Source organism: Pseudorca crassidens, chromosome 1, assembly GCF_039906515.1.
Source record: "Pseudorca crassidens isolate mPseCra1 chromosome 1, mPseCra1.hap1, whole genome shotgun sequence".
NCBI classification, from domain to species: Eukaryota; Metazoa; Chordata; class Mammalia; order Artiodactyla; family Delphinidae; genus Pseudorca; species Pseudorca crassidens.
This window is the reverse complement of record NC_090296.1, coordinates 75730773-75746812: the sequence shown is the minus strand read 5'-3', so window position 1 is coordinate 75746812 and position 16040 is coordinate 75730773. Positions and strand designations below refer to the sequence as shown.

Sequence of the window (16040 nt, the reverse complement as noted above, 5' to 3'; positions counted from 1 at the left end):
GGAAATGAAAATCAAAATGAAAATGAGGTATCACCTTACACCTGTCAGAATGGCTATTATCAAAAAGAAAAGAAAAAAAGTGTTGGTAAGAATGTAAAAAAGAGGGAACCCTGTGAACTGTCAGTGGAAATGTAAATGAGTGCAATGTCTATGGCAAACAGTATGGAGATGCCTCAAAAAAATTAAAACGAGCACTACTATACGATCCAGGATTTCCACTTCTGGGTATATACCTGAAGGAAATAAAAGCACCATCTCAAAAAGATATCTCTTCATTGCAGCTCATCTACAATAGCCAAGACTTGGAAACAACCTAAGTGTCCATTGACAGATGAATGAACAAAGATAATGTCATCAAAAAAAAAACAAACCCTGCCATTTACAATATGGATGAAACTAGAGGGCATAATGTTAAGTGAAGACAAAGTCAAATACTGTATGAAAATTAAAATTAAAAAACTACTGTATGAAATCACTTGTATGTGTAATCTAAAGCACAGGCACAGACATACACACATAGCAGAACTCATAGGTACAGAGAACAGATTGGCGATTGTCAGAATCAGTGGGGGGGGTGGGAGTCTGTGAAGGTGTTCCACAGGTACAAACTTCCAGTTAAAGATAAATTCCTCCTAGGATTGCAATGTACAGCATGATGACTATAGTTTAAAATTAAAAAAAAAAAGATGTCACTATATGAATTCCTCTGGCTCTCAAAGTTCGTTTTGCTTTTTTTCTAGTAGTTTGAACAGTTTAATAACAAATTTGGAGTAGAATGTATATATGAGTAGAGTAGCTTTCACTTGAATGAAATATACAAGATTAAAATAAGATATAATGCCTGGATGGGAATGCATGGTCAGCATGAGAAAACAGTCATCAAGGATGTCACAGGGAGGGACTAGGGAAGATCTGGGAACCCCAGTAGTGATTCTGTGCCCTCATATGATATGTGAATTTGGAATTCCCATAAAGGAATCAAGGAAAGTATGAAGACAATCTACAACAGAATAACTCAGTTATTCTCATTGGGGTTTCTTTATGAGGTGCTGAAACAAAAATAAAATGCTTGAAATTTGATCATTTGGCATAAACAACTTCATTAGATGAAATTTCAGGATAAAATGGAAAAGAATCTTCATTCCTTCAATGTCAAGAGAAGGAAATATTTTTATTTTGGAAAGCATTTATACTGTTAATAGTTTTTATATTTTCACTGATTAAACAGTATGTTATGAGAAGCTTTGTCTTCGTGACAACTATAACAATAATTATAGAATTGCACCAAACAATATATGTGCACTCATGACAAACACATGGCCAAATATTTGGATTTAGAGGACCTGTGGAGCTTTGCTTCCTACAACTTCTAATAAGTTAAGCATAGAGTTACATCACAAGCGAATATGATTTTACTGCCACTACCATTTGTTATTCCAATACACAACTGGAGATATAACAGAAGTCAGAACCCTGTTTTGTTCTCATTTGTCTGAGTGATATTTGCTGTTGTGAAGTTACCAGTTCCCATGATTTGGCGGGTAAGTAGGAAGGAAGGGGGGTGATGGCTTCTGGCTTATCTTTTGTAGGGAAGTGGAGGATCAGTGAACATATTTCACCTTAGAATCGAAATTGGAGGCAAGAAAACAATCAGAAGAACATGAATGAATATTTGCAAACACAGCGTGATTCATAATGAATTTGTTTCTGGTAAGCCCTTCAGATTCCATCACAGATTAATTTACTAAATTTGGAAATTTGAAGTACTAAATCTCCTTCCCATATGTCCTTCAATATTGATCACTGGACTGTCCTTTACTATATATAATCATTTATCATTAAACCACAAGGAAAGGGAGCACAATGTTTAAGGCAGGCCCAATCTCCCAACCTGGGTGTTATACACATTCAGACTTGATCCAGCCAGAAACTACATTTCAGAGACAGCTGCTATAGTGCAGCTGAGGGACCTTGCACCTTTACTGTCAGGAACTCAGAGCAGGGCCATTTCAACAAGGGGGAAATCCTGCCATTATGCTGCTCCCCAGACTGCTGTGGGCATTCATGGCTCTCCTCTGCTTAGCTACACATAATTGCAAACCAGGGCGTCAGCTGCCTGTCAGCACTCAGAGGTGAAATGGGAGAGAGGAGTAGATGTCTCAACTAAAAATACACTCTCACCCCTGCGACACTCATTAATGAGTTATTTTGACCTTAAAGTCAAAGGACTAGCACTGTTTTAGAGACCTTGTCTGTACCTTCTTTTCTACTTGTCTATATGACTTTGGTTCTTTTTTTTTTTTTTTTCCTGTTTCACCCCTAGGTTTTTCATGACTTTTTTTTTTTTAAATTCCATACATATGTGTTAGCATACGGTATTTGTCTCTCTCTTTCTGACTTACTTCACTCTGTATGACAGACTCTAGGTCTATCCACCTCATTACAAATAGCTCAATTTCGTCTCTTTTTATGGCTGAGTAATATTCCATTGTATATATGTGCCACATCTTCTTTATCCATTCATCCGATGATGGACACTTAGGTTGTTTCCATCTCTGGGCTATTGTAAATAGAGCTGCAATGAACATTTTGGTACATGACTCTTTTTGAATTATGGTTTTCTCAGGGTATATGCCCAGTAGTGGGATTGCTGGGTCATATGGTAGTTCTATTTGTAGCTTTTTAAGGAACCTCCATACTGTTCTCCACAATGGCTGTTATCAATTTACATTCCCACCAACAGTGTAAGAGGGTTCCCTTTTCTCCACACCCTCTCCAGCATTTATTGTTTCTAGATTTTTTGATGATGGCCATTCTGACTGGTGTGAGATGATATCTCATTGTAGTTTTGATTTGCATTTCTCTAATGATTAGTGATGTTGAGCATTCTTTCATGTGTTTGTTGGCACTCTGTATATCTTCTTTCGAGAAATGTCTATTTAGGTCTTCTGCCCATTTTTGGATTTGGTTGTTTGTTTTTCTGTTATTAAGCTGCATGAGCTGCTTATAAATTTTGGAGATTAATCCTTTGTCAGTTGCTTCATTTGCAAATATATTGTCCCATTCTGAGGGTTGTCTTTTGGTCTTCTTTATGGTTTCCTTTGCTGCGCAAAAGCTTTTAAGTTTCATTAGGTCCCATTTGTTTACTTTTGTTTTTATTTCCATTTCTCTAGGAGGTGGGTCAAAAAGGACCTTGCTGTGATTTATGTCATAGAGTGTTCTGCCTATGTTTTCCTCTAAGAGTTTGATAGTTTCTGGCCTTACATTTAGGTCTTTAATCCATTTTGAGCTTATTTTTGTGTATGGTGTTAGGGAGTGATCTAATCTCATACTTTTACATGTAGCTGTCCAGTTTTCCCAGCACCACTTATTGAATAGGCTGTCCTTTCTCCACTGTACATTTCTGCCTCCTTTGTCAAAGATAAGGTGACCATATGTGCGTGGGTTTATCTCTGGGCTTTCTATCCTGTTCCATTGATCTATCTTTCTGTTTTTGTGCCAGTACCATACCGTCTTGATAACTGTAGCTTTGTAGTATAGTGTGAAGTCAGGGAGCCTGATTCCTCCAGTTCCTTCTTTCGTTCTCAAGATTGCTTTGGCTATTCGGGGTCTTTTGTGTATCCATACAAATTGCACAATTTTTTGTTCTACTTCTGTGAAAAATGCCAGTGGTAGTTTGATAGGGATTGCATTGAATCTATAGATTGCTTTGGGTAGTAGAGTCATTTTCACAATGTTGATTCTTCCAATCAAAGAACATGGTATATCTCTCCATCTATTTGTATCATCTTTAATTTCTTTCATCAGTGTCTTATAATTTTCTGCATACAGATCTTTTGTCTCCTTAGGTAGGTTTATTCCTACATATTTTATTCTTTTTGTTGCAATGGTAAATGGGAGTGTTTTCTTGATTTCACTTTCAGATTTTTCATCATTAGTATATAGGAATGCCAGAGATTTCTGTGCATTAATTTTGTATCCTGCCACTTTACCAAATTCATTGATTAGCTCTAGTAGTTTTCTGGTAGCATCTTTAGGGTTCTCTATGTATAGGATCATGTCATCTGCAAACAGTGACAGCTTTACTTCTTGTTTTCCAATTTGGATTCCATTTATTTCCTTTTCTTCTCTGATTGCTGTGGCTAAAACTTCCAAAACTATGTTGAATAAGAGTGGTGAGAGTGGGCAACCTTGTCTTGTTCCTGATCTTAGTGGAAATGCTTTCAGTTTTTCACCATTGAGGATGATGTTTGCTGTGGGCTTGTCATATATGGCCTTTATTATGTTGAGGAAAGTTCCCTCTATGCCTACTTTCTGCAGGGTTTTTATCATAAATGGGTGTTGAATTTTGTCAAAAGCTTTCTCTGCATCTATTGAGATGATCATATGGTTTTTCTCCTGCAGTTTGTTAATATGGTTAATCACATTGATAGATTTGCGTATATTGAAGAATCCTTGCATTCCTGAAATAAACCCCACTTGATCATGGTGTATGATCCTTTTAATGTGCTGTTGGATTCTGTTTGCTAGTATTTTGTTGAGGATTTTTGCATCTATGTTCATCAGTGATATTGGCCTGTAGTTTTCTTTCTTTGTGACATCCTTGTCTGGTTTTGGTATCAAGGTGATGGTGGCCTCGTAGAAGGAATTTGGGAGTGTTCCTCCCTCTGCTATATTTTGGAAGAGTTTGAGAAGGATAGGTGTTAGCTCTTATCTAAATGTTTGATAGAATTCGCCTGTGAAGCCATCTGGTCCTGGGCTTTTGTTTGTTGGAAGATTTTTAATCACAGTTTCAATTTCAGTGCTTGCCTTTGGTTCTTTTATTTTAATTCTCCCGTTAAAACAATGAAACCAAATGGAAGATTGACAGCTACATTCCACAAGAACGTGTAACATTATACAAACGTCAGTTACCAACTTCTGTGGCATTGACATGTACTGAGTGTTTACAGCCTGTAGATAACATGTTTTGTAGGAGTGCATTATAGTATTGTGTCACAGAAAGATCTGGCGTGCTTATCTTGACTTCATTTTACAAAGAGTAAAATAATCAGCTCCTCACAAGTGAGACTGAACACTTTGGACCGATGGGATAGAAAATGTGACATCAAGACAAGCATAGGACACATGATCTACTAAGTACAGTTCTACCTGGGGAGGCAACAGGACTGAATATCCGGAATATCCTGATCTTCCTCAAAGTCTAATAAATAAGACTCAATGTCAGGTTTCAAAAGAATATATTATTCCTGTTATAATTTCATGAAAACATAAAAAACTGAATAGATTCTGAAAACCTGAGGGGCTGATTTTTTAACATTTCATGTTAAAGTAACTTTATTTAGTGAAAACTCTAAATAGAGCCCTAGAACCCGGTTAAAAAAAAGAGATACATTAATTATTTTGGATAATATTGCCTTTCACCAAGAAAGCTGAAAATCTGTGAGTTTTAAAAGAACTCCACTGATTCAGAATGGAGAAAAGTAAAGAGAGGCTAAATGAATGACCAGTAAGTAGATTACAAGAAGGGTGCATACCCTATACTAAATTCTATTTTAAATGGACTGGCAAAATTATTCTGCTGAATAATTATCAACGCGTGTCAACCTGTTTAATCTGTAGTTCCCCTCAGCTCAAAACTTTAATACTAATTTTTCCATGCTCCTTTTCAGACACTGCCTAACAATTACCGTGGGAAGAAAAGTAGACATAGTTTTGTGGTGAGCCAGACTTTTTCCCCATCTGTGCACTGACCACGTGGTCTATGAACATAACACCCTACTTCCTGTTTGGAGGAGTGACACAGGAACCCAGGTACTATGTATATGTGCTGCTAGGCCCTCAAAGACACTGAACTCTCAGCTTGAGGCAGAACTGAAAACATATGTGCAGAGGAATTCTTGCCACATGGTGCTCTCCAGCCTGCCCTGGGTATTCCTGGCCTTCATCTTCTCTGGTAGGGATGGTTCCAAATATGGGTACAAATGTTCAGGTTGAAAGGACTGCACACAGGCACATGGTACTTCACATGGACTTGGGGAGGAAAGGAGGATTGGAGAAAAGAAAGCTTATCATGATTTCAATTTGGTTTTTCTTTGGGTCCTAAATTAGTCTAATTCCTACATTATTTTGTTCACTACTTCAGCTCTGTTTTCTGATTTTTTCCCAGGATTTGGTGCGGCCCAGAAAGTTACTCAAGTCCAGCGAGCCATGTCCAGGCAGCTAGGGGAGGCGGTCACCTTGAGCTGTCAGTATGAAACAAGCTGGAGCTGGAGCTGGTACGTTATTGTTTGGTATAAGCAGCTTCCCAGTGGAGAGATGACTTTCCTTATTCATCAGATTTCTTCTGGCCAAAATGCAAAGAATGGCCGCTATTCTGTAAACTTTCAGGAAAGACATAAATTCATCAGCCTCACCATTTCAGCCTTACTGGTGGAAGATTCTGCAAACTACTTCTGTGCTCTCCGGGAACTCACAGTGCTTGAAGTAATAGGAAAAGCCAAACAAAAACCCCAGAGCTCAATAAGAGAGAGCCCCCTTGCTGCGGGAGCCACGCTGAAAGGCACACCTGCAGATGCCAGACAAGAAATGGTAGTCCTGTGGTTGCTTAATCTGTGGTCTGGATCAGGAGATTTAATTCTAAATAAAATCTCCTGCTATCTCACTTGGGAACAGATGTCCAGAGTAACTTTCTACTAATACATACTCAGTCTTGAATTTTTGACTTTAAGTCCATCACACAGAACATGTGTAAAATTGTCTAAAGTTGAAAACTTGCTCCATGATAATTTAAAGTGGCACTTCCACCTAAAGACACTCACATCACAAACCTGGGTCTAGTTATCTGAAATGGTCATGAAAATCATTTCCTTAGTCCTTTCCCCTTAGACTTTGTGTCAGGGTACAATCATAGAAGCAAATTACAAGTGATCTAGAATAAGAGGCTCACTGTAGGGAATAGCACTCAGGCAATAGCTAGAGCCGGTGGACGGGTCTATACAAAGCTGTTATCTTTGCATCTGGTGTTGAGCCTGAATTCACTGTTAGAGTGTCATTTGGGAAGGAAAGTTGGATGTGGACAAAAGCATGGACAGACTGTGACATGTACGGATACTAGAACCCATGAGGACAATGGTACCCACAAAGACACACTAAAACTTGTCTGTCTCTCACCTCCTTCAGTCTCACAATGGTGGGTGACCTCAAGGAGATGTGGGTGTCATTTACCCTCATGCTACACGCATACTTGGTCCAAGACAAAGAGAAGATGAGGAGGAGATCGGGTGGGCGGTAGAGGAGTTGTGAGTCAACAATAAGATGAGCTAGTTCATCAGCAGCCACATGTGTGAGTTGCCCAGTTCCTGGAGCCCTGCACCAACCAGCAGAGCATAAGAAATGTGGCTACTTCATGACAACTACCTTCTAAACCTTGCGCAAGTCTTTTTTGTGGCCAACCCTAACCCAGAACAATACAGGGAAGCAAATTCTGGGACATAGATTTCCAGATAGTTGAGACACTACAAAGCTACTACAGTACCCTCTATGTCAACTGTCACCCATCTATACCTCTTTTAACAACACAACTTTCAAATAAACACAACAGCAAAACTATGCTTCCTGTTAATAAGATGCAGTTATTCCCCATTCAACCAAAACCAAGCTAACCCTCTCCCGAAGAGAGTACACCCAGTTAATTTATCCATTTTGGGGTGGTGTTCTTTCCTCTTATACCTCATTCACACTGTCCCATTGAATCCTGCATCTTAATCACTGAGATACAATGAGATATGAGATAAACATATACTTGCACATCATATGTTACCACAGGCAGACAAGTAGGGGAGAGATTTAAAAATGGTTAATGTATACATAACCATATTCATATCAAAATGAAAAAGAAATTGTCATAAGTATTATAGTTCTTGTTTCTGCAAGTGACCACATGATTGTAGGTGGTATTTATAACTACCATTTCCATTACCCATTCCATAACCTATTTGCTCATAGCAAGTACCTTCACTCACTGCTCTACTTGACTTCCTAAAAAACAAGTTTCTTATTCAGGAGCAATGCTATGTGGAAAACCATAAAGATGAATAAGGAATTCTGCAAGTCCACCACTGTGGTTTTGGCAGAAATTTGCAAGGCATTGAAGGCAAATCCAGGGGTCTATTTCAGTGGAAATAATCTTGCCACTATACAGGGAAAATCGATATATTGTATTCTGGGAAATATCATTAAGAATGATGCCTGATTTCACATCAGAAGTCACCAAGTGAAAACATTTTTGAAGTGTTAAAACAAATAAATAAAACTTTGAAACTGGCTTCTTATGAACATGAAAGGATATTTTAAAATTGTCTTTGTTAAAAATCACTGCTAGTAGGGGGGAAAGTCAAGGCACAGAATGGTAAACTGTATTTGCAATGCATATTTCTGATAAAGACTCAAATGCAATATATATTAAAAGCTCATGGAAATCAATAAGAAAAGAGTTAATAAGAATGGCAAAATCTTGGAGATCCAATTCAGAAATATTATATCCAATAGCTCATAAATATACAAAAATTATCATTATTCATCAGGGAATATTATTATTATTCATTAGGGAAATGAAAATAAAACCTCATCTGTGTCCTTTTAGCATCCTGAGTGAATCAGTATGGCTAGGAGAATAGGACCTAAGAAGAGAGGGAAAAATAATGACTGTCTCCAGGAAAATAAGTGCTTAAGTAAATTTCTTAGAAGCTCCCATCATTGAACTGATGTGGAGAAAACAACAAGCAGTAACAGAACACAGACCCGGACATTGAAGGAAAGGAAAGTTTTACTAGAAAAAAGAAAGTTGGTCCTTATTGGGCTTACTATATGTCAGGCACTGTTGTATGCATCTCAGATTCATTATCTAATTCAAATATCATAAACCCTATGAGATAGATTTTATTGTTCCAATTTTTTTAATTTTTCAGAAATAAGAAAGAACTTTCCTAACTGTGAATATCATCTCTAACTTTTATTGCCAGCCAGAGTGTAGCATTTATGGGGCTCCTAAAGAGCAAGGTTTCAACTATGGAGAAGCACTTGGCCCCAGCACAGGGTGGCTGGATGTCTCAGTGATGGTGACATTACTGGTTTAAACTGGAACCTAAAGGGAACTAGGAAAGAAGATGCCAAACCTAGGCACAAATTGCCCCAGGATCAATAGATGAGGAAATCATCCACTAATCAGTTAACAGTGCTGAATGCTTTAGCAAGTTCCTTATGCAATAGTGTGCTGGGAAGAATAAGGGGCCTCAGGGAAAGATATTATTCCTTAAACACTCCAAGCATGTTTCTATATCAAGACCTGTGCTCCTTGCCTTTGTCCTCTCTATTGTGATGTTATGCCCCCAAATATCTACATGGTGCACCTCTGAATTCCTTCATGTCTTTACTCAAATGTCACCCCTTTGGGAATCTTTTATCTTTTATCTCTTTAATCTTTCTATTTTCCTTCCTTGAGAATCAGGCTCTAGCACACTGCATGCAGCAAGAAAGAAAGCTGAAGCACTGCCACCTGGTGTCCTGCTCAAATATTTTGTGATGCCTACACTGGCCTCGCTGCTGCCCTCTAGTGACATTGGGTAAAATTGTGGTGAAGCCTAGTCACAATAGAAGCTGCCATTGCTGAACCAGTCAGTAAACTTCCCAATGCAGAAATCAGGAGAGAGAGGATTCAGGAGAACTGGCTGGTTTTTTTCTTTTGCTAGCCAGATGTGAAAGTGATTGATTTCAAATGACATATACAACACATGAGATGATTTTGCCTGTGGAGTTATAGGCTACCTTGGAAAGAAAGCTCAGAATTGTTGTGCAAGTTTGGGGTTTCTTCTCTGGTAAGTATAATTGTGTCTACTGCTCTGTCCTTTCTTGTACTATAGCAATATCCTGAGAAGTGGGAGCAAGAGTCAATAATGGGAAAAAATAAACAATTGTAGCAAATACTGGGTGGTACACTCATTTCATATTATAATATGCCCACCCAATCTCTCAATATGACACCTTAATGAATTGACTTCTCGTTAACAGTAAGAACATGATAGACCATGGATACTTACGATAACACATGAAATCTGCCAGGTAACCTGCTACATATATCTCAGAAAAATATTGAAATTTATCTTGGGCTAGATTCCTCTGCAATTTCAGATTCCGTCTCACAACATGCCCCCCCAACCCCACCCCCACCCCAACCCCCCACCCCCCCGCAAGATTCTGCACATTGCCTGCAGCTGGTTGAGTGCCTAAGCTAGGGAAGGTATTGTGTTGGGTGATTTGAATGTGTGTTCTCACTTAATTCTTACTGGAACCCTTCAAGGTTGGGTCCATCCTACTTTAGGGAGACAGTGTAGCAACGTGCTTGAGACCAAAGACTTGGGTTGTATTTCTAGATCTACCACTCGGTAGCTGAGTGATCTTCGGAAAATGACTTAATAATTTTTATGCTTCCATTTCCTCATATCTACCATGTGGATATTGACAGAATCTACCATGCAGGGTTCTTATGAGAAGTGAATGAGATGATGAATGCCAGTGCTGAGCCCAGCACCCCCAGAAAGATACTGGCTACTTGCAGAAAAGGGAATTGAACATGAGAGAGGTTCGATACCTTGTCTGGTGTTACAGAATAAGTGTCGGAGTGGAGCCCTCTCTCCATACCCTGTCTAGAGCAGATGCCTTCCCTCACCCCAAGAACAACTCTCTAGCTCAATACAATATTGTATTTTTTTAAGTGCTAATCACTATCTATAATTATCTTTCTTTAAAAATCCATTTATTCAATTCTTCCTCCTCCTACCGCACTGTAGGCCTTTTATATCCTTTCACTACAGAATCCTCTATGAGTGAACAATACTTAGTGCAGGAGGCTCAACTTATATGTGTGTGTGTGTGTGTGTGTGTATATATATAAAATAAATGTACAAAAGATAAAATTATTTCTAGAGTCCATGCTATTCAAACACTGATATAAAAGCTTAAACTGGACTAATCTTTGTGTGTTTATCTAGAACTGTCAATATGTATATCCTGCAAGTCACTTCATCTAAGATTTAATTTATGCAATATATCTAGTGATCAATTGGCTTCTCCTCGATTTCAGGTAAGGTGGGTTGCTGTAGATTACAGGATTCTACCTTACTAGTTGCATGAATGTCAAGGCTGTTGGAGGTATGCCTGTCTTGTTCTGGATACATACCTTCCAATATCCAGGTGAATTTTTCAATGGATCAGTATTTTCATCAGAAATACGCTTCACAGCAAGTAGGCTTTATGATGGTGTGGTCATACCCACACTACCCTATTCATCAAGTGGTCTGATCTGGAGGAAAAAAAAAAGGAACTTTACTTGTACTAGTTTCTGTTTGTCTAGCAGTCCATCCCTAACCTCAGCCTTTGCACTTCTAAATTGAGAGACATTAATGAGGTTTTTCAGGATTTCCTTTATTAACCACAGTGGCATCTCTTTTCTTGGGAAGGAAAGTCAGAGGTTAGCCGTTGAGATATCTTCCAATCCTGTTCCACTTTCCAGAACACTATTTGAGTGTGTGGAAGGTACTGTTCCCTGAGTTTAGTACCTTCCCCATGCTCTTTCCTTTATTTATTTCAGTTGTTCACTGGAAAGAAGGTTATATAGTCAATTTACACTGCCAATTTTCCGGAAGTACATTTAGATTCTGAACAATCTTAATTACTGCTATCTTGTACTGTTAAATTTCCCCTGGATGTCTTCTTTTTTTTCCAGCTGTTTTTTAAGCTCACAGGGAACAGAGAGTATTGCTTTCATAATTTTCAGATCTCTTAAGGACATTCTGGGCACAAGATGACTGTTTAAACTAATATGCGTATGTTCAATCAAACTAGCATTATTCCTGGACTGTGACACGGGCAAGATAGAACATAATTCTTATTTACTTTTAAACAACGCTATTTGAGGTAAAATTGACATTCCACAAAATTCATCCATTTTGAATGTACAGTTCAGTGATTTTTGGTAAATTAGCTGACTTATGAAACCATTACAATAATCCAGGTTAAAACACTTTTATCACCACAAAAAGCTCCTTCATGCTCAATTATAGTTAATCCCTGTTCCGATACCTGGCCACAGGCAACCAGTGATCTACTTTATATCTCCATAGGTTCCTTTTCTGAACATTTCATGTAAATGGAGTCATTCAGTACATTTAAGTTGTTCCATTTTTTGGCTAGTAGAAAGAAACCCAAAAAGCAGACTCCTGTTATTTTTAGAACGTATCTTCTCTACCATTTAAAACATTTACTGAGTATCACAAAATGTAAGTGGCATGGCAGATTCCAAACACCATGGACCCCTTACCAGATAGATATGTGTTCTAGTTATTACCAGGTGTTTGACCTGGAGTGAATTCCTCAATCTCTTTCAGCTTTAGTTTTCCTGTTGGTAAATTGGGAATGATAGTAATTCTTTTGTGTGATTTCTGTATTCGAACAATGTACATAAAGCAATAGATAATTTAGCACATGGTATGTGTGCACATTTATAATATGAGGATTTTGTTGAAAGTCTGTATAAAAGATTCCTAACCGAAGTGTTTTTCCTGCCACAAATTGCCATCCCAATCTCTCTCAAGTTGAATGATTGCAGTGCACGATGGGGCAGCCCACTTCTGAATGGTTGTCAGCTCTCTTTGTGCTGTGGACTCATGGGGGATGTCCTCACTGTTTGTGAAGTTGGTCTCAAGAAAGCAGTGTTTGAGCCCTCCTTTTGAGTAACAGGAAACTGAGTCTAGGTCAGAAATTGTTGGTGTGTTTCTAGGCCTTGTATGGGGTCTTGTCTCTGATTGGCTGGGCAACCAGATGCAGAATCCTATTTTCTGAAGAAGAATATTCCTCTGCTGAGGATACTTGGGCAGGATAAATGGAGAGGAATCCTTTGCCAGCTCCATTGTTAATCCTGTGACTTCATCTTGGCCTTAAGTCCAGGGGCTGCTGAAGACATTCTGAACAGTATGTGGCAGTGATGGAGAAGGAGGGGATGTAGTCACGTAACTCCAGGTTCTATCTGGGAACGTGTGAAGACAATGAATACTCTGTAGAGAGATCAGTGTATGTCTGACCCTGCCTTTGTGAACAGAAATGAGCAGCATATTGAGTGTGGAACAGATTTCTCCATCTCTGCATGTTCAGGAAGGAGGGAGCACCAATTTCACCTGCAGTTTCCCTTCCAGCTCTTTTTATGCTTTACACTGGTATAGATGGGAAGCTGGAAAAAGCCCTAAGGACCTGTTTTAATGACTTTAAATGAGGATGAAAAGGAGGAAGGATAAGTAAGAATCACTCTGAATACTAAGGAGGGTTACAGGTACATGTACATCAAAGGATCCCAGGCTGAAGACTCAGCCACATCTCTCTGTGCCTGCACACAGTGCCCTTCAGCCTCTGCAGCCCAAGCCTGTGCCTGGTGCTGCTCTGGTACCAGCATTGAGAAAGAGCCATGTGTGAGGTGGAAAAGGCAAATTCAATGAATTACAGTGTTTGCTATAACCAGGGGGAAATGCAATGATACATAAACAAGCGTTCCAGTCACTGTACCTCCGTCAACTAACAGGACTGTCATTACACATCACTCACCTCCATTCCCACCAGTATATTGGACATATCATTGAATCAGATTCCTAGCCTCCTCTTTTGCCATGATTCCAAGTGAACTAGATAGTTACTCAAACCTTTCTAAAATAATCTGATTAAAGTAGGGTAATATTCACCACTCGTTGCTACATCCTACTTCATTGAAGGCATGTTCTTCAACACAAAAAAAAGAACAAAGAAGAGAAATGGGAAAAGCAAATAAGTTTTTATTGATTTCTCCTAGGTTTTCACAAAAAACTTTCTTAAAGATTTTGAAGTGAATATACCTTCTTTTCCGTAAGGGAGTTAACATCCGAGTGCCCTATAAGCTCACTCTCATGTAGCTCATTTCCAAGACTATTAGAGTGTATTATGTGTTGACTATTCATGCTCTCTCACCCTTACTATGCTAATCTTTAGCTGGACTATATTTTCTATACTTGGCCTCACTGTGGACTTTGGACACGGCAATGTGACCAGCTTTGACCAATGGAATGTGAGTGGATAGGAAGTATGTTATATCATAGCTAAAACTAAATATATTCACATGGCATGTCTTCTTTTGTTTCTTCCCTGCACTTACCAGGTAGTGGTTGTCTTTTCAGCTTTTATCCATAATGTGAAGAAGACGCAAGGTCCAGAATGGAAAGATAACTCATAGTAGCGGAACGGAATCGTCCTGTATCCAGGAGCAGAGCCTCAGAGTGCTGGGACTGCAGTTGACCCACAGCTAACATACCATGAACAACTCAGTAAACTTTGTTCTTGTGAGCCACTGAGGTTGTGAGGTTGTTTGTACTGAGCATTGCCCTACTCAAAGTTGGCTGATATATGAAGTCATATCAATTCTGTCTTCTAAATATTTCTCACATTCAACCACCTTCTTTTTTTTTTTTTTGCGGTACGTGGGCCTCTCCCATTGCGGAGCACAGGCTCCGGACGCACAGGCTCAGCGGCCATGGCTCACCGGCCCGGCCGCTCCGCGGCATGTGGGATCTTCCAGGACCGGGGCACGAACCCGTATCCCCTGCATCGGCAGGCGGACTCTCAAGCACTGCACCACCAGGGAAGCCCCAACCACCTCTTTTTACTTGCCTTGTTACTATCCTGGTCCAGGTGCTCATAACCTCTCACTGAGTTGGTTGGAATAACTTCTTAAATGTATCCCCTATCCATGAGCTCTTACTTCCCAAATCTATCCCTGAAGTTATCATTCTAAAATACACATCAGATTAGATTGCTGTTCTATTTCAGGACCTTCTATGGCTCCCCATGACCCAAAAGTAAAAGCCAAGGTTTATGTGGCCATCTACAGTATTACTTCCAGTAAGTGTTCATCTTCCTCCCCAGTATTACACCAAGATTTCTGAACATCAGCCATATCAAATGAACTCACTCTCATATTTTCTTCTTATAAATATTATTTCTTTCTCAAGTTGGCAAAATCCTATTCAATCTTCAGGACCCAGTAAATGTCACATTTACTTTTAAAAAGATTTTCCAGGTTACATAAATTATATTTATTTGCCCTCTCCCTCTTTTAGTGTTCTGTACACAGTTTTGTAAGAGCACATATCTACTATGCTAAGAATATTTTTTGGTTTTAACTCTTCACTAGTTCAAATTCCTCAAGGATGGGGGCCCATACATATTATTCTTTAATCCCAGCTTTTATCATTGTCCCTGACTTATAAGAACCATTCAGTAGATCTGCCTACAGCTTGACCACAGTTTACTCTTGACAAGTGCACTGATTAATGAGAGCTGGTTTGTGAAGCTGGTTTATATGAGTGGGCTGGAAACCTTCCACTACGGGAACACTTGAAGATACTTCTACTTCATTATATCCCTCAAGCCAACACATGGCTGTGTTTCCCACTCTTACACCTAGTTCTTACTTAAACCATCATCCCAGGAGGCCAATGTGTCCCCATCTAAGCATATGTATCAACACAGCCATACAGAAGTTTGTCTCCATATATTCGTGGTTTTTAACATCAATTGTAAATGAAATGGTGCGTGAAAATTCTGTATGTTTTTATAACGTATCATTTCTATACTTTACGATATCTCCTTTGACTCTCTTCGCTCTTAGTACAGCTTACCCAGGACCTTATGATGAGTCAAGACAACTCATATCATTATGCGTAAAGACAACTCATATCATTAAATGAATCTTCCTCAACCTTCTGCTTTCCACATGAAACATTCCTGCTTTTACACATATAATTCACTTTCCCTCCCCTAATAATAAAAAAGATATCTCTCTTCCTTTTAAATAGTGTGCCTCTGTCCAAATGCTTCACCCACTCCATTCACTTTGACTTCTCTGGCACCTCAGCCCACTGATCGTACAAACTCTATGGTCTGGTTCTTCAGGACTTTCTTGCTAC

At 39.0% G+C, this 16040-nt stretch overlaps 2 long non-coding RNA genes across 2 annotated transcripts in view; both read right to left on the bottom strand.

Annotated features, from left to right (window-relative positions):
- LOC137226362 (uncharacterized) overlaps positions 1-16040 on the bottom strand; it is a 684033-nt gene that overhangs the window by 323374 nt on the left and 344619 nt on the right. The gene's annotated exons all lie outside the window — the stretch shown is intronic.
- The window catches only part of LOC137226367 (uncharacterized), a 58868-nt gene that overhangs the window by 7511 nt on the left and 35317 nt on the right, over positions 1-16040 (bottom strand). The window contains exon 2 of the long non-coding RNA XR_010944328.1: positions 11237-11359. This is a non-coding gene — a long non-coding RNA (uncharacterized lncRNA). The remainder of the gene's footprint in view (positions 1-11236; positions 11360-16040) is intronic.